General features: G+C 39.3%; 1 protein-coding gene across 4 annotated transcripts in view; it reads right to left on the bottom strand.

Annotated features, from left to right (window-relative positions):
- The window catches only part of SOCS6 (suppressor of cytokine signaling 6), a 38,388-nt gene extending 13,933 nt beyond the window's left edge, over positions 1 to 24,455 (bottom strand). Inside the window, exons 1-3 of one of the 4 annotated variants that reach the window (XM_034642295.1) lie at positions 23,769 to 24,455; positions 19,189 to 19,382; positions 9,798 to 10,076 (exon numbers count right to left, since the gene is read on the bottom strand). The gene's annotated coding sequence lies outside the window, so the exon portion shown is untranslated. The remainder of the gene's footprint in view (positions 1 to 9,797; positions 10,077 to 19,188; positions 19,383 to 23,768) is intronic. The other 3 variants (XM_034642294.1, XM_011220630.3, XM_034642293.1) reach the window with 3 other exon arrangements.
- Between the last annotated feature and the right edge of the window lie 26 nt (positions 24,456 to 24,481).

The raw sequence follows: 24,481 nt of genomic DNA, 5'->3' as shown, positions 1-24,481 counted from the left end.
AGGCAATATACCCTAATCTGTCCAAACACATTCTGCTCTTTCTGGAATCTAATCGACAACCTGGCAGAAAAGTAAAACCCCAAATGCTTTCCATTTGCCTCAGTAAAAAGCACAAGTCTTTACACTCGTAAGGCCCTACAGAATGTGACTCTCCCATTCTCACATCGCCCCCTCCTCCACCTGATGCTCTGACAATATCACGAACATGCTGCCATTTAGGGCACTGGTGCTGCTGCAAATGCCACATAGCTAACCCCTCACTTCCTTCAAGTCTTTGCTCAGCTGTCACCTTCTCTGTGAGACCTGCCCTGACCAGGCGTGTGAACTGCAATACAAACCCTCTTACCGCGTCGTGTTACTTTTTTTCTAGCATACAATAACATTTCTCGTGTATTACATTGTCCTTCTCCCCCTCCAGACGCTAAAGAACATAAGCTTCACAAAAGCAAGGATTTTAACTCTGCATTATCCACTGATGCCTCCCAAGAGTCTAGAACCATACCAAGGGTGTAGGAGGTGCTCAGTAATTATAAGTAAATCAAGTTTAGACACCAAACCTAATCAGGTATGGTGATCAGATACCCGCCCACCTTCACCTCCCACACTCCCTACCTCAAGCCATAATTTGCCATTATTATCGATAGTTACTAAACTCCTTAACATGCTGTGGCCGTTCTTTACTTGATTTCTGCTCCAATCACACTGAAAGCATTCGTATTCACCATATTCTCACTTAACACAGAACCTTTAACACACTGCCCCTTTGATTTGAAATGTTTTTTTCATTTTCCTCTCCCACTAATTCCTTCACACCTCAGCTTATCCATCAATTCCTCAAGGAACCACGCTCTGCTCTTCCTGAGTAGGTGAAATCCCCCAATTACAGGACCTCAGAATACTGAATACCTCTCCTGCCCAGGATTTTCATCTGAGATGTGTACTCAGATCTGTCTGTATTAACTATGTGATTAATGACTATCACCCCAGCAGACTATCTATACTCTACATGAAAGCAAAGACCACGTCAGTTTTTTTTTTTTTTTTACTTTATCCCCAGCACCTAGTGCATACCTGGCCCAAAAAAGGCACTCAATAAAAATGTGCTGAGTGAACACAGCAGTGAAATGGAAGGAGAACACTGTTCCACAGTGAGAGGCAACAGGGTGTTACAACTGCCCCAGCAGCAGAACTGGTAATATGTATTCACGTTTAAATTAACCCCACTAAACTTAGGGTTCAGATGGCTCTGCTTCCCATTACTGCAACCACTTCAGAGAAAACGAGACTGACAAATAGAATAAAAGTACTTGGTAATTATCTACTTGATAATTATTCCTTTTTCAACTACCAATCCATATGCAACTCAACATTAACATTAAATAAACAAAAATCAATCCTAGACATTAAAAAACTATAAAAAGTTCTATTAGGCCATATGGACTTTTATCTCTTCCCTTCATTTTCTAGGCAAAGATCACTCTGGAAGTTTTAAGAGTATCTGTTTTTCTGTTTGCATTTCCAAAAATATATGCCGTCTTTTTATAGGATTACCATCTGTCTCATCATGCCTAAGTAAATGTTCTGAATTAGTTTTACTGCTTTTCTAATTGTAAAATTTTAAGTTTACACATATACTTGAAAATGTGTAAAAAGGTTCAAGGGAAAAGGTTTTGGACATGAATACTTTATTCATACAGGCAAAAGATAATGTCTTCAAACAATTTCCCAGCCTCTATTTAAGGAATGATTGGAGATAGTCATGCTTGACATTAAAACACCTAATGAAAACATTTAAAATACAACATCAACTACTTAACATTCAACAAATAAAACAGCTTTATTATTGTCAGTTTACAAGGGAGGAAACCAGGTTTCAGAGAGATTAAAACTTGCCCAAAAAAGTTAAGTAATTGTCACGAGGAAATAGCAGATGTGGAATCCAAACGCGGCTGCCACACCACACCGCGGCTCCCATTCTCGCCCGTGACAGGCTGCCATGCAGTCGTCCTGCTGCTCAGTCAGAGGTCCCCAGCCTTCTGCTCTGGGGGCCTCTTCATCTGCTTACACATGACTTAACCACCAAAAGCTCTGTCTATGTGGGTTTTATCTACTGAAACTTATCCTGCTAGAAATTAAAACTGAGATTTTAAAATATTTATTCATTTTTCAGTGACAATATACTCATTACATGTTAACATAAATAACATTTTCCTGAAAAATAAATATATTTACCCAAACAATAAAAATTCAGTGAGAAGTGGCACTGTTTTACATTACTGTAAATCGTTTTTCTGTCTGACTTAAGACAGCTGGACTCTCATGTTTCCAACTGCATTCAATCTGTTACAATATGTTGTTTCAGTTAAAGTGTAATTAGAAAATCCAACCTCCTACAGATATAAAGCTGGGAAAGGGAGAAATATTTTCTTTAGTCATCTTTTCATATAACCGTGGATATTCTTTCCTGTGATATTATACCAAAAATCAACAAGTGATAGTTTCTTAAAAAGTTAGTTGCACTGGGAAATCTGAAACCCTTTCGATAACTTCTTTACTCTATTACATTCAAATCCATTGGTCTAAGCTTGTATTTTGAATCCATCTTCCATGTATGTATGATTTTATATCATATTAGTGATTTCATTATACAGTATCAAAAAATCCCATTTGTTAATATCACCACTGACTGATCCCATCAGGAAAGTCTAAGCACTGGAAAGCAGTATACTTTAATAGTGGGAGACACAAGTTCTCCACAATTCTAATTTTTGCTTGAAAGCTTGGATTTATCATTGACACCAATCCTGTCAGTGAATTTATGAGACTGTATCTACTAAAGACCCAAAGCTGAAAAACCATAGTTTGTCAATGGTTCTTTTATTTGTTAATTTATTTAGGTTTTTTTTTAAGGAAGTTCTTTGCCCAATGTGGGGCTTGAACTCATGACCCCAAGATCAAGAGTCACATGCTCTACCCACTAAGCCAGCCAGGTGCCCCTGTCAACAGTTATTTCAGGTAAAAGTGGTGTTTCATGAAAAAGTACTATATTTCAGCATCTCCAACAACAGCACGAGCGCTTCCCCCAGGACACCCTTCTTCCGTTAGTCTGTGGTAGAAAGAATGCTCTACACATCTGCATTTCATCATAAGGATTTTGAAAAGATGTGTACCCAGGGCCAAGATTTAATAAATGTAACAATTTTTTACAGCTTCCTCAATAATATTCTTAAAGGTAACTGTGATTTTCTTTTTACTACAAGGGCTTCGAGGCAAAGAACAGGAGACTGCTATGAAAGTTCAAACCATCACAGGGGGTGCCACTGCCATGGTCATGGGAGGGCACCACCAATTTTATCCACCATTGTTTTTTCACCTTCAGAGAATGGCAAATAATGTTTTAGCCTCATTCTCAAAGGGGATCCACAGACCATACTTAGAACTACCAGCTTAAACTATCTGTGAAGACAGTTTAAAAGAACAAAGAGAAAGACTTTGAGGTAAGCAAGGCATCCGTATAAGAAGTTAGCAAGATAAGGAGTTTCACTATTGTCTCTCTGCCCTACAGGCTGCCAGTTTCTTGGCAAACCACGGTTCATGCCCTTCCATTTCAGTTCCTTGGATTCTCCTCCATTGTTCCTGAATCTGTCAGTACAATACTTGCCATTACCATTATAAAAAAGGAAAAATAAAGAACAGATAATAAAATCCTTCCAGAAAGGGAGGAGAAAAGAGGGAAAGTAGACCATATAATAAAAAAGAAAATCAGGGCAATGGCCAATACTACATGAAATATGACAGAATTTAGGTTCCAATGTTTGTTATGCCAATAAATATGACTGGGATAAACTAAACTATTAGAAAAAAGTTTCAGGTCTGGTTTTAAAAATCCCATCATATATGGAAACACACTAAAACCAATGGTCTCAGAGAGCTTCAAAATACCATAAAATCTTTCTCAGCCACTATCGAACTATCCTCTTCTTCAGCATTCCTGCGATTATCCTATTCTACCAGGTGAATCATATTTACTCGTATTCTACTTGAGATCAAGAATGTTATCAGTCTTGGTCACTGGTTATATCCCCATTACATAAAATACCTCCTGGGTATGACTGATGCTCATCCAAACTTTTCTGAATTTAAAGTTACTGTATGTTATAAGCATACAAACAAATAAGTATTTTTTTAAGTTCTTCCTACAAAAATAATTGATTTGTAAACACTAAATAAATGCAGATGGCTAAAAAAATTTTCATGGAATTAAGTGTAAACAAAACCACTCTAAAAGCCTAGGAAAACAGTGCTTTAAAAAAAAAAATCTAGGCCTTTGTACAAAGATTGTTTTGCAAATATGATTAACTTCTACTTAAAAGAAATGCCAAATTGGAAATCGCATATAATACATTATTTAAGGGCAGATTTTACATAATTCAGACTGACAGAATTCAGTCAACGGATATTTAAAGAAGACACTGGTCCTATATATGGATATTAATGAAAGAGTACATATTTACTTGATTCAATTAAAAATGAAATGTTTAAAAATACATGAGTCCATACTTCAGTGAAGGTTTCCAATTAACTGACAAACACCAATCCTAATTGCTTCAGGAAAAATCCTCAAACAGAAAAGAATGAAGAGAGGAATATGCTAACAAGAACAAGACAGCTAGTGTAACCATAACAAGACAGTGATACATTCAAGAAAAATGGTCACACAAATAAAAAGGGGCATATTACATAAGGTATAATCCACAAAGAAAATAAAAATGACAAAAATCTTTACACACAGGGATGCCTGGGTGGCGCAGCTGGTTAAGCATCTAACTCTTGGTTTCCTCTGGGGTCATGATTTCAGGGTCATGAGACTGAACCCCGAGACAGGCTCCACACTAAGCACAGAGTTCACTTGAAATTCTCTCTTTCTCTCCCTCTGCCTCTCCCACTCGTGCTCTCTCCCCACTCTTTCTTTCTCCAAAATAAATAAATCTTAAAAAATCTTTATACACAAAATGGAATATTAAAATATCTCTTTCAGCCCACAAAAATAAACGAAAATGAAGAATATAGCAGATTTAATTACATTATTACTTTATCTACTAGATATATGGATTCTGTACTTTAAAAAGTGAAAATATATCTGCTTTTCAAGAACTTATGGTATAGTTACCAAATGTGACAATATATTAGGCCACAATGAAAATATCAGTAAATTGAAAAATCAGAAATATGTCATTAGGGGCACCTGGGTGGCTTTGTCGGTTAGGTGTCAGACCCTTGGTTTTGGCTTAGGTCATAATCTCAGGACGACGAGATAGAGCCCCACATTGGGCTCTACTGGGCAAAGATGGCCTGCGTGGGATTCTCTCTTCCTATCCCTCTGTCCCTCCCCCACCTCTAAAAAAAAAAGAAAAAAGAAAAGAAATATCTCCCCAAATGACCACAAGACAATAAAAACTGAAAAGGAAAACAGAAAAATAAAATTTAGCAGACATCCTCTTGAATCAAAGAGGAAATCTCAGAGAGAACAAAAATGGTATATTCTTTATAAACTAACATAATGGAAATGCTACAGATCAAAAACTATGCAATTCTGCAAAACCCTACAACTGTGCTCCCAGAAAACTTCAAACCCTTAAAGGTTTACAAAACTAAACAGTAAGGAATTTAAAAATAAATAAATAAATAAAAATAAACAGTAAGGAATTAAAAGAAGCAAAGTATGCATTCAATTCCAGAAGTCAGCAATGAGAACACCCCCCAAAAAGATGAAAACATAAATTAATGAATCAGAAAATAAAAAATAGTAGTAATAAACATCGTAAGAGTTGATTTTTTGATCAAATACAAAAAACTTAATTGATGAACAACTGGCTGTCATAATCAAGAGAAAAGGAAAACCGTATATATATCCATTAGAAATGAAGTAACTACAGATCCACAAGAAATCAAAATATGTGAGAGTACTTTGAAAACTCAATAAAAATTTAAAATTTAGATGAAATGGGTAATTTTATGGCAAAATATATATTACTAAAATTTGACTCACAAGTGGCAGGAATCCAAAAGAAACTAATAGTTATCAAAGAACTTGAGAACATTCTCAAAGAACTAACATGGCCCTGTCTTCCTTCGAGGAGAAAAAAGGACAAGTCACTAAAAACATTCAATACAATACTCACTAAACTACTTCAGGACATAGAAAAAGAAATGTCCCAAATTTATTTCTGAAGCTAAAGAACATTGATACCACCACTGGACTAAGACAACACATTAAAAACAAAACATAACAAAAAAAACCCCATTGATCTCACTTATGAATACTGAAAAACAAATTCTAAATATCAGGAAACACTGGAGTGGTGAGGGGAAACAGTTCAAGAAGGTAAGGTACATCCCAGGATTGCCAACACAGCTAATTATTTGTAAATTTATTATAATTTACCATAGAACAAAGGAGCAAAATCCTACGACCACAGCTATAAATCTCTCACACACTCACACACACAGACACAGACACACACACACACACAATCAGAAAAAAAATAACATAATCCTAACCCCTCAATAAACTGTAAAATAGAAGTAGACAGACATTTAACACATGATATATAACGAAATTAAGAGTCATGTGAATAATAAAGAAATGCTGAAAGCCAGCAACAAAGATGCCAATTATCAAGTATTAATTAACATTATTTTCAACATAGGAGCTAATTAATTAGACAAGAGTAAGAAGTATAAATATTGGAAAGGAGGAGATAAACTGTCATTATTTACAGATGACACGAGTGAATACCTAGCATACAACAGATGGAGCTGAACAACTATTAGGGAAAAAAAGAAAACAAAAAAAAAATTCACTCTAGTGACTGCTTACAAAATTTTTATGTAAAAATCACTAGTAATTATTTTTAAAAAGCTGGTAGGCAAATATAATAAAAGACTAGATTTGATTTATAATAGTTTCAAAAAGAATGAAAATTTTTTTAAGATTTTTAAAATTTATTTGGGGGGTGGGAGAGAGAGCTCAAGCAGGGGGAGTGGCAGCCAGAGGGAGAAGGAGAAGCCCTGGGATCATGACCTGAGCCGAAGGCAGGCGCTTAACCAACTGAGCCACCTAGAAACCTCAGATGAAATTAATTTTTAAAAAATGTCCAAAACTACATGAAAAACTTTAAAACTCCTCAGAGGATCATAACAGATTCAAATATATAGACATCTTATTCTTAGGAAAGAACAATTAAATCTTGTCAAAACATTACTCAAGATCCCAAGAAAACATCAACAATATTTTTGCAAGAAACCAGATAAAATGCTATTGAAATTTACTTGGACATATAACAAGGAAAAGAGTAAGAAAAAAATCTAACGGACAACTGAGGGAGAATGAGCTGCACAAGATATTAAAACATACAGCTTAAAACTCGAGGGGGGAAAAAGACTAGAAGGTCAACAAATAGACTAAAACTCACATGAGAAGAGGATGTGCCCAAAAGAACATGTTACACTACTGGGGGAAAGAGGCATTATTCAAGAAACAATAATGAGTGAGTTGGATAACCATTTGGGAGTGGTGGAGAAAGCAAAGCTTTTACTTTCTTATATAAAAATACTGCGCAGAAGGATAAAATACGCAAACAAAAAAAATAAAAGATGGAGAAAAATCTTTAAAAAAATCTTAGCACTGCAGAAAACTTTTCTATGCATAGCATAAAACCGTGAAACCATAGAGGAAAAGATTGACAATCTAACAATGCAAAATTTATAAATTTCTGGATAGCCAAAAAGAATGGCATGACTAAAGCCAAAAGATAAACCGGAGGAAAACTGCAAACACATGACAAAGGATTAATTTCTGTAACACAGACTGTGCTCTTCTCGAAATCAGTACAAGAAAGGCACACAATCCTATAAGCAAATGGGCACACTATACAAAAGAACAGTTCACACAAAAAGAATAACGGAAGGAAGGAAAGAAGGAAGAAAGGCAAGAAAACAAAAGAAACCAAGCAAGCGAGAGGGGGAGAAAACAAATTCAAGTAGCCAATCATCACCCTAGAAGATTTTCAATTCATTCATAGCAAAGAAATTAAAAGAATCCGGGACGCTGGGAACTGTTCTATATCTTGATTGTGGTAGTGGTTACACGACTGAATATATTTGTTAAAACTCAACAGACTACACTATAAAGGCTGACTTTCACTGTAGGTATAAAGATTTTTATTTATTTGAGAGAGAGAGAGAGAGCGCGGGCATGCACACACGCAGGGAGAGGGGAGCAGAGGGAGAGGGCCAAGTAGACTCCACACTGTGTGTGAGCCCAGCACAGAACTCTATCTCATGACCCTGAGATCATGACCTGAGCAAAAATCAAGGAGTTAGGTGCTTAACCCATTGAGCCACCCAGGTGCCCCTCACTGTAGGTATATTCTATCTCAACTTAAAAAATGAACTGAAAAGGGACACCTGGGTGGCTCAGTTGGCTGACCATCTGCCTTCAGCTCAGGTCATGTTCCCAGGGTCGTGGGATCGAGTCTCACATCAGGTTCCTTGCTCACCGGGTAGCCTGCTTCTCCCTCTGCCTGCCACTTCCCCTGCTTGTGTTCTCTCTCTCTCTCTCTGACAAATAAATAAAATCTTTTTTAAAGAAGTGCACTGAAAAGGAAAACAAAACGATAACATCTCTCACCTATGAGTTTGAAAAAGTTAAATCAATAACAATATTGGCAAGGGTATGAAAAACTGAGTGCTCATAACTCACTGCTGAAGTATAAATTGGTACAATTGGTGGAGAATTACTTGAAAATATTTATCAAAATTTTAAATTCACATATGCTTTAACAAAGTAATTATGTGATCAGGAATTTATGTTTTGGATATATACTCATGCCAAAAACAATGACATATGGAATATGATGTTCCCTACAGCATTAAATTTTTAAAAGCTACTATTACTTGATCATTCACCTAGTACTAGTAAATATAGGCCACACATTAGCCTAATACACACCAGGCTTTGGTTTAAGCCTTCTGAATATACTGCCTCTCATTTAATCCTTGGAGCTCTGTGTGTTTGGTACTGTGCACAAAGCAATCTAACACAGTGGGAAGCACCCCTCTGGAACCACAAAGCATGAGTTCATGTATTTCTTGGGTCCACAATTTAACAGCTGTGTGATCTTTGAAATAACGGTACTTACCACTCAAGTCAGTTGTGAGGTGTAAATGTATTAATATATGTGATGTCCTCATAACATTACCTAGCACATTTTAGGCTAGCTATGTGTTTGCAGCTAACAGTAGTCAAAACAGTAATATTCCCACTGTATAGATGGGGAAGCTGAGGCAGAGATTATGGGTGTGCTTAAGATCAGAGAACTGATTCTACGGAATGAGCCCATTTATTCACTATACGTTTACTGAATAATCTATTTTGGCAAAAATGCAGAGTTAATCTAAATGTCAGGAAACAAAAATAATACACAACAAAAATCAGTGGACTACTTTAATAAATTATAATCCACCAATATGATGGAATATGATGCAGATAAACAAAGAGGCCCAAAATACATTGTCCGTAAAGGGCAAGCTCTAAAACAAGATGCAAACATGATTCCATTATATGCCTACATGTAAATGTCTCAAAGAATATCCAATATCGATGACTGCAACTCCAGTGACCAGCGCAAGGCGTCAGGAAGCCCAAGAGACTGTTGTTTTCTATGCAGGTATCGTCCGCTTTTTGAATTGTGCCTTAAGCCAAGTTGCTTTTACAAAAAGACCTACATCAGTACCTGTTTTTGCTGACCAGAAGAAATCCGCAGAGATTCTGACGTTTATGGAAAAGGCAAAAAGCAGAAACGGCATTCTCTGTTTGTTTGGCAGTGAGGAGGGTGGAGGCCACACTCACTCAAGCAGGGAGCGCGGCGCCCCCCAGCTCCTTCCCAGGAACTGCACTCAGCGCCTCAGCATCCAGCCGCCAGAGCTTTGAACTGCATCCGTGAGCATGTGTGCTTTACCTCATTTATTCTGCGCATCCGTTGGCAAGATGTGTTCTAAGGTGTCAGAAAAGCCTAAAAGAGGTTATTTTTTGGGGCCTGAAATGCTCAAAACATTTCCCATATAAATTAATGATAAATGTTTCTTCACTTCACATACCATTTTGGCTCATAAAAGGTTTCACAGGAACGCCCTACTTTCAGACAATAGAGGAATTCTGTATTAGATCTTTCTGTAACCAGTAAGCATTTACTTTACTACAAAACAACCACCCCACCACACCCTGAGCAAAGAAAATAGGCAGTCTAGGTAAAATATGTACTTGTGTGTTTCAGTCACCTCTAATCCAGAAAAGCAGGACTCTGATGCCCTCAGGGTCAAAGGTCTCAACAGTTTTCCTAAATCCACCTCTCCCTAAACCTTCCGAAACTATTCCCAGTTCTCCCTCGATGTTCATCTCAGGATGCGATCTCTTCCTCCTCATGCCCTGTGTTATTCCAGGTACCTCACTCTCATACCTCAGTCTTTTGCTTCCCTATTCACAAGTGGGACCCTTCCAGTGGCTCTGTTACCTATACATACCAGGAATGAACAGCTTATCCAACCCAAATCCCTGACATCAGACAATGTTGGCACCCTGGGGTGTGCCCCACTATGATTTCTCTAAGTTTCCTTAACTTGTACCACCTCTGTGCCTCCCTCTCCTGCCTTATTTATCATTCCAGGTGACATTCTTGTCTTGACACTGATAAGACACTGCACTTCCTTGAAAAGTATAAGGAGATCCTGCCAGCCCTACACAGAGATGAAACAGACCTTACCCTCACGGACCTCAGATTCTAGTACAGACTATAAGCAAGAAGACATCTGCAGCAGACTAAGGGGAGGGCTGCAAAGGCACAGAGTCTGGATGCTACACCCATTCAGAGGAGAGATATCCAGGAGGAAGCGGGGTGGTCCTGCCACCACTACTACCTCTGCCCCCATACGACTTTTTTTTTTTTTTTTAAGATTTTTTATTTATTTATTCGACAGAGATAGAGACAGCCAGCGAGAGAGGGAACACAAGCAAGGGGAGTGGGAGAGGAAGAGGCAGGCTCATAGCGGAGGAGCCTGATGTGGGGCTCGATCCCATAACGCCCGGGATTACGCCCTGAGCCGAAGGCAGACGCCTAACCGCTGTGCCACCCAGGCGCCCCCCCCATACGACTTCTATTACCAGTACCAGAACAACCACTGCCCAGAGGTGACTACATCCTAAAAAACATACATTAATCTTCTTGAATCCTCATAACAACTCTTATTGGAAGCTACTACCTTTATATCTTTATCTCCATTTTATAGAAGAGGAAGCTAAACCTTAGAAAGTTTAACAATCTGGGACACCTGGGTGGCCCTAATTTTGGCTCAGGTCCTGAGTTCGAGCCCCACATCAGGCTCTGCGCTCAGGGCAGAGTCTGCTTGAGATCCTTTCCCTCTCCCTCTACCATTCCCCCACTCGAGTGCATACAATTTCTCTTTCTCTCTCTAAAATAAATAAATAAGGGATGCCTTGGTGGCTCAGTTGGTTAAGTGGCTGCCTTCAGCTCAGGTCATGATCCCAGGGTTCTTGGACTGAGTCCCACATTGGGCTCCTTGCTCAGAAGGGAGCTTGCTTCTCCCTCTGCCTGCCGCTCCCCCTGCTTGTGTGCTCGCTCACTCTCTCTCTGAGAAATAAATAAATAAAATCTTTAAAAATAATAAATAAATAAAATCTTAAAAAAAAAAAAAGGAAATAAAGTTTAACAGTCTGCCTAAAGTCACAAGGGAAGGGGCCTAGTAACAGACATGAGTGCTGACCCGTGGTGCATGATCTAGAAATTACCACCTTTTGTAACTGTATTAGAATGGGAAAGCAGAGTCTAGTGACTAAGAGCACAGATCCTGGATCCACGTTGCCTGACTTCAAATTACAGCCAGCATTTCCTAATGACCGTGGGCATCCATGCCTCAGTTTCGTCATCCAGAAATAGACAACAAACAAGTATCAACCCAGGGGAACTCACTTCTGGCACGATGGCACGAGAAGGTTGATAAATCCTCTCTGCAAAAGGCAACCATAAAATTGGGTCAAACTGTAGAAAGCAACCATTTCAACACTCTGGAAGTAAACTAACAGCATGCAAAAACTAAGAAACTTGTTCGTGAAAACTACTCAACTTTGGGACTTCATTAAAATTACAAACTTTTATGCTCCAAAACACGTCAAGAGAGACCAAGTCACAGACTAGGAAAAAATATTTGTATATCACGTATCTGACATAGCATCTTTACGCAGAACAAATAAAAAACTCTTACAACTGAATTAAGGCAACCTCATTTTTTAAATGGGCAAAGGACATGAATAGATCCTTTACCAAAGAAGACAGAAGACATGCAAATGGCTACTAAGCACAGGAAAAGGTGCTTAATATTACTGGTCATTAAGAAAATAGAAATTAAAGCCACAATGATACACCACTACACACCTATTTGAATGACCAGACCTAGTGTTATTAACAAGTACGTAGAGAAACTGGAACCTTCATACATTGCTGGTGGGAATGCAGAACAGCTTGACTTTTAAACATTTTCCTGTTTTCCTTACTGTGAGAAAAATGTTAAAATGCATGGCTAAACACACAGAACAGACAGTTTTAAGATAGAGCAGGTACATTTCAGACCTCTAGAAGTCAGTGCCTACCAGTTCATCCGGATCATCTACTTTATTCTTCCTACAGCTGTACAGTACTTGTATATAGACTTTATTCTTTTTGTGGCACCTTGAGAAGTTTCTCATTTTATTTTAGTTGACTTTGTCATCTTTAATTGTTTGCCCCTTTTGTTGTCTTAAGAAATCCTTCCAATACTGAAGCCATATACTCTTCCGTATTTCCTATTAAAGTACTGATGCTTTGCTTTTCATGTGTAAGTCCTCGGTTAATCTAGTATTGATTCATATAAGGTAAGGATTAATTTGCATTTTTCCACATGGACAACCAACTGGCTCAACACATTCACAAAATAAATACTGACCCTGAGGCACCTGGGTGGCTCAGTCGGTTAAGCCTCCAACTCTTGGTTTTGGTTTCAGTTCAGGTCATGATCTCAAGGGCCATAAGGTCCATGCGCCATAAGATGGAGCCCAGCATGAGGCTCTCCGGCTCAGTGGGGAGTCTGCTTGAAAGATTCTCACCCTCTGCCCCTGCCCCACTCACGGAAGCACTCTCCTCTCCCTCTCCCCCGCTCTCTAAAATAAATAAGTAAATCTAAAAAAAATATTGACCCTGATAAGAATCAAAGAAACAAAGTTAAAATAGAAATGACTTTTCACAACTCAAATTAGCAAAGATTCTTCTAGATGATATTACTTGAAAATGTCTTAATATAGTTGCTAAAAAAAAAAGCTTGGTTCTATGCAACTCTTAAAAAAATATTTATACTCTTTGACCCAATAATGCTGTTTTTATAACTCTTAAGAAAAATAACATGAAATCAAAGCTTAACAATGTCCCCTACATTATTATATATGATAAAAAATAAATTTTAAGAATCAGCAACATTATAATTTCCAACAGTCTGAGAACTGTAAACAAAATTCTAGCACATCTACACAATGGAACTTTAGGGAACCACTAAAATTGATATTTATACACGGTTATAAATAACATGAGGGAAAAGTTCATATTGTTCATTTGTTAAGTGCAAAAACACAGGAAACAAAATCATATGTACAGTGTGGTCTCAATTATGTAGAAAGAATAGGGAGGCACACCAGACCAGAAAGAAATACAGCAGAACTGCCATCTGGACCACAGAATGCTCTGTAAATACTACTTTCAATACTTTATTTTCAAAATACTCTATTAATATGGAGTTTTTATAAGAAGAAGGCCTGTGAGTTTGTTTGATCTTAAGTTTCTTTTCTAAAGGGAATGGCTGAGTAAATCCATCAGGTTAAAGCAAAATACAAGGCCTTTTCTTGGATTTCAGTTCTACCACGACTGAACAAAAATGTAAATCAATAGATAAGAATACTGTATTTTTTTTTAATGAGAACCTAGGTAGCCTTCTCTTTCTCTTCACCCCACCCAGAACAAGTTTTTGCCAATCTGACATTTAATTCTGACTTGTGTATGTATAGTCAGGTCTTGCCTGAAATATTCAGTCTGAGCATTATATCAATATAGAGTTAATTAATACAGACTTAATATATAAATATTAACTCTAAAAGAATAAACTCACCAGATTGTCAGTGACCCTCTTAACTCTTTACTCAGTTTACATTCCACACTCAAACATAATCATTCCTTAAGATGTACCCTAATTCCCTTTCCTACTTCACTCTGAAACACTCTCTTGGCAACATGACAACCCTGCTTCAATCCAACCCTGCCCACGCCGTGCCTGCACCCTTCCAGGAAAACGCGCCTGGAGAAACACGTAACCACTGCCTGGTCTCACTTAACGTCATGACCATGAACCTCAGCTAGAACCCTGACACTGCCCGGAAATCAAACCACATTTCCCTGATCCATTCACTCTCTCCCGTTCCTTGTCAACCAACCCACATCTTACCTCGCACCTGTAACACTTACTCCCCCATCTTTAATCTCAGCTGATAGCCCAGCTTCCTATTTCATTGAGAAAATTAGGACACGAGAAGAAAACTTCGGACAAAACCATCTTGTTACTTTACCGATCCACGTACTCTAAAGGCCCTCCCTCCATTCGTGTATTAGATCTCCCTCACGTCCCAACAAGTTCCCCTCTCTACTGGATTGCTCCTAAAAACATCATTTCTCATAGATACAACCTTGTCTTTACCCTACTTTCCCCGCCAACTATGGTTCCATCTCTTTAATCCCCTTTACAACAAAACACCTTGGGAAACCCATACATATTGGAGGCTTGCTAATCCTTTTCTTCCATTTTCCCTCTACCCACACCCAGAGATCTTCTCTATCACATCAAACAGAAACTGCTCTGGTTAAGGTCAATGATGTCCCCACTGCCGATCCAGCATCAATGCTCTTTTCTTACCTGAGATGCTCTGTCAGCAGCACAGTCATTCTCAGACTACTGTGCCTCCAATCCCTTCACGCTGGATACCCCAGTACTCATGTTAGGTCACTTTTCTCCATCTACACTCATGCCCCAGTGACTTCATTCGCTCTCATGCCTAAAATAGCACTGATGTGTCCTCCACTCCCAAATCCACATCTTTAATCAGCCTAGTTTTAGTCAATTCCTTTCTTGACACTGCCATTCCTGCCATTCATTGTCTTAGGGATATCTGAGACTAAACATGTTCAAAACTAACCTCTGGATCTCTCCCATGCCAGCCCCACACCTGCTCTACTTGCAGTCTTTCCCACTTCGGTCTATGGTTACTCCATTCTTCCAACTCTCAAATCAAAACCTCCACAATCATCCGTGGTTCTTCTCCTTCTCTCACTCACCACATCCAGTGTCATGTCTCAGCTACTTTCAATATATACGCAGAATCCAGTCACTCGCTGCCACCACTGCTCCACGCTGTTGTGCTATCTCATCCATTACTTAACTGCCTCCCAATTCGTTTCCTTGGTTTTCTCTGGCTCCTACATTCTCTTCTCAATATGGAGTGTATTTAGGGAACTAGCACAAATGCTGACAGTGCCCTGAGTAATGAAGTCCTTTATCTCTGACCCAGGAGCATCATGTCTTCTGGTAGCAACCATGAAACTGCCAGGCCAAGCTGCCAGCTTAGCACAGGGTGCAGTCTCCTACTCATCACAGTTCTTGACAACTACTTGCAAATAAAAATAAATGAAAAATAGTAAATGTAATAGAATCACTTTGACTTCTTTTAGGGCTTCCAGATCTTACACAGTAAGCTTTATTTTAAAAAGTAATATGAATATGTGCATGGTTACAAAGGTACATAAAGAAATTTAAAGATAACCAAGTTAAGAAAAATGGACTTAAAGTTGCCAAGTAATTTAAAATTTAATGAATTAAGAATAAATTTAGGGGCGTTTGGGTGGCTCAGTTAGTTAAACATCTGTCTTTGGCTCAGGTCATGATCCAGAATCCTGGGATCCAGTCCCACATCGGGCTCCTTGCTCAGTGGGGAGTCTGCTCATCCCCCCCCCCCCGCCTATGTGCACACACGGACTCTCTCTCTCAAATAAATAAATAAATAAAATCTTTTAAATAAAAGAATAAATTTATAATTACAGCAAAAGCTCTAATAAATTTTCAAGTGCCTCTCTCCCACCCTGTAGGCTACTGACACAAAAACATAGGGTAGAACTAGTTTGCTGTGTTGACACTGAGTGAATCTCCTTGGTGAGTCTGTTTTCCCACATAAAATAAAGAGACTGACTTCTAAAGCATGTCCAGTTCTAAAGGTATCTGATTCGGTGGAAACAAAAATATACAGAAACTTAGAAATTTAACCTGCAGAAAACAAAATTTTACATGAGCATTTCTAAGCATCTTTTTAACTGTGTTTGATACACTTCTATTAAGTTAAATATGAAAATATTCACAAATCCAATCATTTAAAATGTTAAGGGAGCTGGCTTAAAAATTAATTAATGAAATAAATTCACTCCTCTTTAATTTTTTAATTCAGACTTCAACATTTAAAAATTTAAAAAGTAAATTTAAGAAGTAGCTACCTGGCATGATTAGCTGGCTCAGTCGGTGGAGCATGCGACTCTTGATCTTAGGTCAAGAGGTCAGGCCTCACACTGGGTGTAGACATTACTTAAAAAATAAAATCTTAAAAAAAAATAGCACACCTATATACCAGTTCATCATTGTCTATTAGGTATATACATATATTTTTGATGTGTACATTTTTATACCTATCTACACACTTACCAATGTACTAGCTAAAAATTCAGCAAGTTCCCTAAATAATGTCACCGCTTTCACTGCCTATGACAATGTACGGCCTCACTGGTTAAAGTACCCAGTAGATGAGAGCCTTTGAAAATTTTTTTACAAACCAGTAACAATTAAGTAAGGCCCAAAGATCTATATTTGTTGCTTTTGTTTTTATTCTGGGTTTACAAATTGAGGGGAAAACTAAAAAAATTAAGATACTGATCTAGGAGGTCCAACATCTGACGAAGAGCTTCAGTCAAGAAAAGAAAACGAAAGAGAAGAAATTACAAGTAACTGAACAACATAAGCTTACAGACTGAAAGGATCCATGGAATGCTCAGTACGGAGAAGAACAAACAATAATCAAGCACACCGTGATGAAATTTTTAGGAGATAAAACGAAACTAAAAGCTTCCCCAAAAAAGTGGAAAAAATGACATACAAATGATTGGGAAACAGACAGTAAACTAACTTAGCATGCTGAAAGCTGGAAGTTGCTGGTGCAATATCTTCAAAATTCCAACAGAAAGGTTATATTCAGTATAGCACGCATTCACAATCAGTGACTCCTTGTGCGTTTGCACACTTCTCAGCCCCCATGCAGGCTCGCTGCTGCTGCTAAATGGACTGTGAGGAGAGTGACGTGTGTCACTTCAGAGCCAAATATTTCAGTGCCAGCGTATGACCCGTCAGCTCTCCCCTGCACCTGCTGTGGTAACCTCCAGAGCCGTGGGTGATATGACGGGGAACTACAGGTGAAAGCAGACTAGATCCAGAGGAAAACAAGAGGAGCCCCAGGCCCAGTGCAGACTTGAGGAAGCAAGAAATAACCTCTATTTACAAACTAGAATTTCAGAGTTAATCTGTCTCTGCAGCATCACCTGTTCCATCCTAACAGAACAATAACTTAGGGGCACCTGGGTGGCTCAGGTGGTTAAGCATCTGCCTTTGGTTCAGGTCATGATCTCGGTCGGGGTCCTGGGATCAAGTTCCGCATCAGGCTCCTTGCTCAGCAGGGAGCCTGCCTCTCCCTCTCCCTCTGCCTTCCATTCCCCCACTTGTGCGCACATGCGTGCTCTCTGACAGATAAATAAAATCTTAAAAAAATAATAAAATAAAATAAAACAATAACCTAGAATTCTATACACAGCCAGACTTCAAGTTAGATATTTGGAACATACATGTTTTCTGACAAGGTCTAAACAAAACAAAACAAATCACAACAAACCCACCACCTTTCTCAGGAAGTTACTGGGAGAATGAGCTCCATTAAATCAAGGAAGTAAACTAAGAAACAGAATACAGGTAACCGCACGTAGGAAAGAGGTGAAAAGAATCTCTAGGTTACTATTATAGCTCCTGCTGTTCAGCCTGTTTGAGATACCGTCCCTGCCACTTACGGCTCTTCCCAAACACAGGTCACCCTCCAAGAGCCAGCTCAACTGTGACCTCCTCCACGAAGACACAAATTCAAATTCCTCACCTCCCAAGAGTAAATGAAAACATCCTGCACCAACCACAAGAAGAGGTGCACACATCAGACTCCATTCTAAAATCTGCTAGTACTGTGGTATACGACTTTGGGCTGGTTACATAACCACCCTTAGTCTCACTTTCCCCATTATCTATGTAAGGATCAAGCTGGTCAATAATCAGAAGCTTCCTTCTAATTCTAAAATGCAAAAATTCTCCAAAAGCACAAAACTACTAAAATCCTAAAATAATTCTATATGTGCTACATGCTTACATATTCTAACAGTCTGTGACATTTGGTAATAACGTTATTCCCTAAATATATTTTTTTCACTTTCGAAAGCAATTGTCAACAGATAAAAATGACCATTGTCGTAGGGATGATATTTCCTTTAAAACCAAAATTAAGCTCATTACTATAAACACCAAAACAAAATTCCCAAAAGGAAAATCATACAAAGTAACACTATACAAGTGAGACTTCACCTTACTTTACAGGTGTATTAACCCTGTTGCTTCAACCATCCAGTGTTACCGGAGTACCCAAAATAACACCTATCACTACTAGAACAACCATTAGCAGTTCCAAATAATAGGCTATCTAGAGCACGTGATGAATATACCTTTTCTAAATTATTCTAAAGAATAACACCAAATTCTTAAAATTGTTTTTGATGGACATCTTCCCGTTGGAAGCCATATATTCCTCTGTCCTCTTAAAAGGGAAACCTTAAACACAAGTGTGTATATCAAATATAATCTCATGCTGTCACTGAAGTGCTATAGACAGATGCTTCTTCAGATGACCAAATTTACCTGCTGGAAAACTTCAGGATGGCATAGTGACATCTTCAGGTTTACTGATGCTCGCTCAGATAATGATTTGTCTCCCAGGCCTTCAGAGATATGCCGTCTCTTCTTCTTTCTTTCTTCTCTATTACTCAACAGTCTGCTCCCAAGGACAATGGGATAGCCACTGCTCCCCAAACATAGTCTCCAAGTGTGATGCCCTTTTAATAATTTTAAGAAAACATTTCAGTGATGGCTGTTAATAATGATAAAAAAAATATTACAACAGTATGAAAACAAGAGCTTGGAGCTTCGCAGAAGGCCAAATGCAGTACCTTTTTTGTTCTATATACCCCACCAACTGACTGCATGACCCAGTGCCAAACAACTCAATAGCTGCTCACATTTGTAATCCTCACGATCCTAGTAGCTGGCACCGTTAATATTTCTGTGGGGTCCCACTGTCTTTCCTCTTTTATTTTCATTTTTCTTGTCCCTTTGGTGTTACACCCTTTCTCCACACAGGGCTTCCTTAACAAGAAAAACCAAGTCTTGGGGCTCCTGGGTGGCTTAGTCGGTTAAGTGTCTGCCTTCAGCTCAGGTCATGATCTCACCGTCCTGGGATGGAGCCCCACTTCTCCCTCTTGAGAGGGCTCCCTGCTTCTCCCTCTCCTTCTGCAGCTCCCCCTGCTTGTGCTCTCTCTCTCACATACTGGCTCTCAAATAAATAAATAAAATCTTAAAAAAAAAAAAAAAGAAAAAAGAAAGAAAGAAAAACCAAGTCTTACATACATGTTACTGATTACCCAGAAAGCTCCTTTTAACTAATCACAGTATATTTTGAACGGATTATTTTTTTTTAAGATTTTATTTATTTGACAGAGAGAGAGAGCACAAGTAGGCGGAGCAGCAGAGGGAGAAGCAGGCTCCCCAATGAGAAGGGAGCCTGAGGCGGGGCTCAATCTCAAGACCCTGGGATCATGACCTGAGCTGAAGGCAGATGCTTAACCGACTGAGCCGCCCAGGCGCCCCTAAACTGATTGGCAATATTAGCATTTGTTATATTCCAGGCGCTGAATCCATACATTTATGTGCATTTTCTTATTTAATTTCTACAACAATGCTGAGAAAGGCACTATTATTTTACAGATAAAGGCAAGTAAGACAGAATTTATTTTAAAAACCTACCCTACAAAGTCACAGAGCTGAAATTCAAACCGAGATCCGCATCCCCATGAAACACCACCTTCATTAGCCAGTTAGTTATCTAGCCCTCTGACTGTCTGATTCCAAATGAGGTTTTTCCCTCCTGCTGAATTCCCCTTCACATAACTGAGAATACCAGAGGTTCCAGATAACCAAGGGTTCCCCTTATCAAGCTATGTGAGCTAGTATCAAGGGAAATGTGCTTTGGAATTGTTATTCTCCACACACTATAGATAACTACACTTCCAGAAGTAATGAACTCTTGTGCATCTTCGTGATTGGCCAGCTGGACATGTAAGTGAGCTCAGACCCACGTTAAGGCTCTACAGGTAAAGACAGTTCTTGGGGTACCCGCCTGGCTCAGTCAGTAGAGCATGAGACTCTTGAATTTGGCATCGTGATTCTGGGACCCATGTTAGGAGTAGAGCTGACTTAAAAAAAAAAAACAAAAAACAAAAAACAGTTCTCTCTGTGTAGGGTGACTTGGGCCCTAAAGTTACAAGAACCCTGGCCTAATTTATTAGTGCTATGATTTATTCAGCAGTGCAGATCAGCTCAGATAGGAATAAAAAAGCAATACAAAAAAACCCAACAGATTTCTACCATTTACACAACACATCCTTGCCTTTAATGTGCAGATAACAACGTAAAAACTGTAAGCACTTTCTGTATGCCATGTCCTCATGGGACATGTAAGGGAGACAAAGAAGAACCATGGACCACATTCTGCCCACATGGGATTTTGAGGACAAGAAAAACCAAAAGAAATAGTTATACACTGCAGTAAATGTTATGATGACTACATAAAAACTGATAAGATGGGACTCCTGAAGGAACTATAAGGAAGAGTAGTCAGGAAAGACTTCTAGCAGTCAGAAAAACCTGGCATTAGATTGGAGAATGAACTAACCATAAGAACAACATTCTAGGCAAACAGAACCACATGTCAAAGACAATGAAGCCAGAAGCGGCCTGGAATGTGAGGGAACAGAAAGGCTAGAGGATAACTTTATGGTGAGGAAGACAGGGTTGTTCAAGATGAATGGAAGAACTGGGCAGCAATCTTGTAGCCCATGGCAGAGAGTTTGGATTTTACTTTAAACAAAATACATATTCACAGTAACTCTGTCAGGTGCATTTATTATCCTCACTTGAGCCCCACAGAAGGAGTAAGACTCAGGGGATATAAAATGTGTTCAAGGTCACAAAGCTAATAATGTATACTAGAGATCAAACACCTCCAAAAGGTCCTCAGTATGCAACACCAGAATTCAAATCTTAAACGACTTTATCTGAGTACATCCATTCTTGAAACATCAGTTAAGACCAACGGCCACCTAAAAGTAATTGCCCCATTAAGTTAAATGCAATGTTTGTATGCACGATCAGAGACCCTGACGTCAGTTTGAAGTAAAATGTGCCCTTAGTTCTAAAGCCTTCATTACTTGTTAGCTAACCCAATATACTGTACAGAATAACAAATTAGCCACAAAAATATTAATGACAATTTCACTGTCAATACAATTTAAAACATGTCCCAATGCTGTTTCGTTTTTACTGTCTGAACTATTCTTTCGATCAATCTAGTCGTACAAGAAAGTTCCCCTTTTTACGACATACACTAGTTATTATAAATTTCTCTCCCTCGTAAAAGGAGTAATTTTACAGAAATACTCAGGCACCACAGATGTGCCATTTCCAAAACTGGAAAAAGATTAGGGATGAGGACCAAGAATTGAAATAATCTTCACTTCCCATAAAAGATGCAACAAACAAAATAGCAGTGATCTGAGCTTAGGTCATTTACTTACCTATCTACTGCTACTGAGTATTAAAATCAATGCACACACACCCATTAGTTATACAATATATAAATACCATGGGGTATCTGACCTCATATTCAACATATTTGTATATCAACCCATTCCACATGACTGCATATTTTTGAGAGAACAACAACTGCCACAAATTCAGAAATGGACAAAATATTTCCTTTTTTCAGACTATACTGTGACTTTTAAATAAGATCACACAATTACCTCTATGAGCAAAATAAAGGATACTTGCTATTTTTTTTAAGATTTCATTTATTTATTTGACACATAGAGAGAGAAGGGGGGGTAGTGAGAGAGAGAGCATAAGCAGGGGGAGCTGCAGGCAGAGGGAGAAGCAGTTACCCTGCCAGAGCAAGGAGCCCAATGCAGGACTTGATCCCAGGACTCTGGGATCATGACCTGACCCTAAGGCAACGCCCAACCGACTAAGACACTCAGGCGCTCCAAGATACTTGCTACTAATAACACAAAAGTTTCCTGAAACCTGACCATAATGGAGAAAACCACCAGATTTTTCTCTGAGGAGTGAAGTCACATAACAAGACAGTCTTAAGTAGACGCTTGCTTCTGTTCCCCAAAAAGAGGGCCGTTAAAAGGAATAGTCAGGATGACAAAATGGGTAGGAATCCAGCACAGCAGAACTTTTCCTCCCAGGTCACGGCATAGCCCAGGTAGGCTATGGCCCAGGTCAAAGCTGCCCAAATCTCTTCTCTGCCACTCCCTGAAAGGTGCTGCCTTGGGAAGGTGCGTGACACCCGAGGGTGTGCCCCTGAGTTCTGGGGAGGCCATGTTTAAGGCCTGCCCTATCTTCCCACTAAAAGAAGGGGAAGGGACAGTGCCAGGTACCTCCCACCAATTTAGAAGGCATTTAAAGATCATAATAAAGGGAAAAAGTATTTCGAAAGAGAACCTGAATGGAGACCTAAAAAGAGTAAAGGTTCATCCTTAACCAGATCAAACAGTGGAAGGCACTTGCCAAACCCCAGATAATAAGTTCTTCTGAGAATCGTTATCAAGCAGTCAGTGAGCCAGCTTCCCCAAAAGGCAAGGAGAAACATTAGGGAAGGTACTGGAACCAAGGGTTGAGGAGACATACTATGTTTAGAACAGATTCTGAAAGTTACCGCATCCACAGAGATGATGCAGCAGTGAGGAAAAATTAGAAAGCACACAGGAAAAGAGAAATATCACAGGCTACATTTTCCCGCTTTGTCTGTGAAACTGGGTAAACAATACCACTGATGTTTTTAAATAACGAAGATACTCCATAGCACTAAGTATTCCACTTAAAATTCATTCATTCATTCAGGGTCCCCTGGTTGGCTTAGCCGGTTGAGCGTCTACCTTCTCCTGGGGTCATGATCTCAGGGTCCTGGGATCCAGTCCCGCATGGGGCTCCTTGCTCAGCGGGGAGTCTGCTTCTTCCTCTACCCCCCCCCAGCTCCTGATCTCTCTCCCTCAAATAAATATTTAAAAAAATAGTAATAAATAAAATTCATTCAAATAAGCTAAGTGGATTTCATGTTGTTATTTGTGGGGTTTTTAAAAGGCAAGATAAATTCATACCTACTCTGGTTGAGAACACCTCAGACATTTCGTCTTGAAGTACACTGCAGTTTACTTTGGTTTGATGATTACAAATATATCTGTATTCCAAGAAACACTGGCAATTAGAAACGTATTGGGGAAACGTGTGGTATCTCATTCACATTTTTATTGTGATTACTACGTTCTCCGTCCTCACACACAGTAGCATGTTGCCTCATCCAGGGTAGACGCTCAAGAAACATTTGTTGAACTGAATTCAACATTATAGATTTCGCTACCGGAATCCTGAGTTTTATCACATATTCCCACCTGGCCCTTAATTCCAAAAAGTGGGGACGGGAACCCCAAATTTCACATTATGACTAAATGTGAAGTTGGCATCCAGACTGCTGCACACATTCCAAGTTTTGTGCCAGGACCTGCCACCGAGAAATGTCAATAGTTGTGCACATAATGAGCCACAATGGTGTCCCCGAAGTTGCCAACTCCTGAAGCAAATTGAAAATTAAGGCCTGTCTCGGTTCCAGGGGCAGTTTAAAAGCCCACAGCCCCCACATCCGTGCGAGTAAATCACAGTCAGCAGCACCGTCACGCGCCGCACACACTGGGGGCCCGGCGCGACCTCCCTGCGGGCGGGGGCGGCGGCGGCACCGACGCGGCCTGAGCCCTCCCGAGCCCGCCAGCCAACCCGCCCTCCGGCCCCTGGACCGCGGCCCGAGGACGGGTCGACC

This window comes from Ailuropoda melanoleuca, chromosome 14 (assembly GCF_002007445.2).
Source record: "Ailuropoda melanoleuca isolate Jingjing chromosome 14, ASM200744v2, whole genome shotgun sequence".
Classification (NCBI taxonomy): Eukaryota; Metazoa; Chordata; class Mammalia; order Carnivora; family Ursidae; genus Ailuropoda; species Ailuropoda melanoleuca.
Note: the sequence above shows the minus strand (reverse complement) of the source record. Positions and strands in the feature narration are given on the sequence as shown.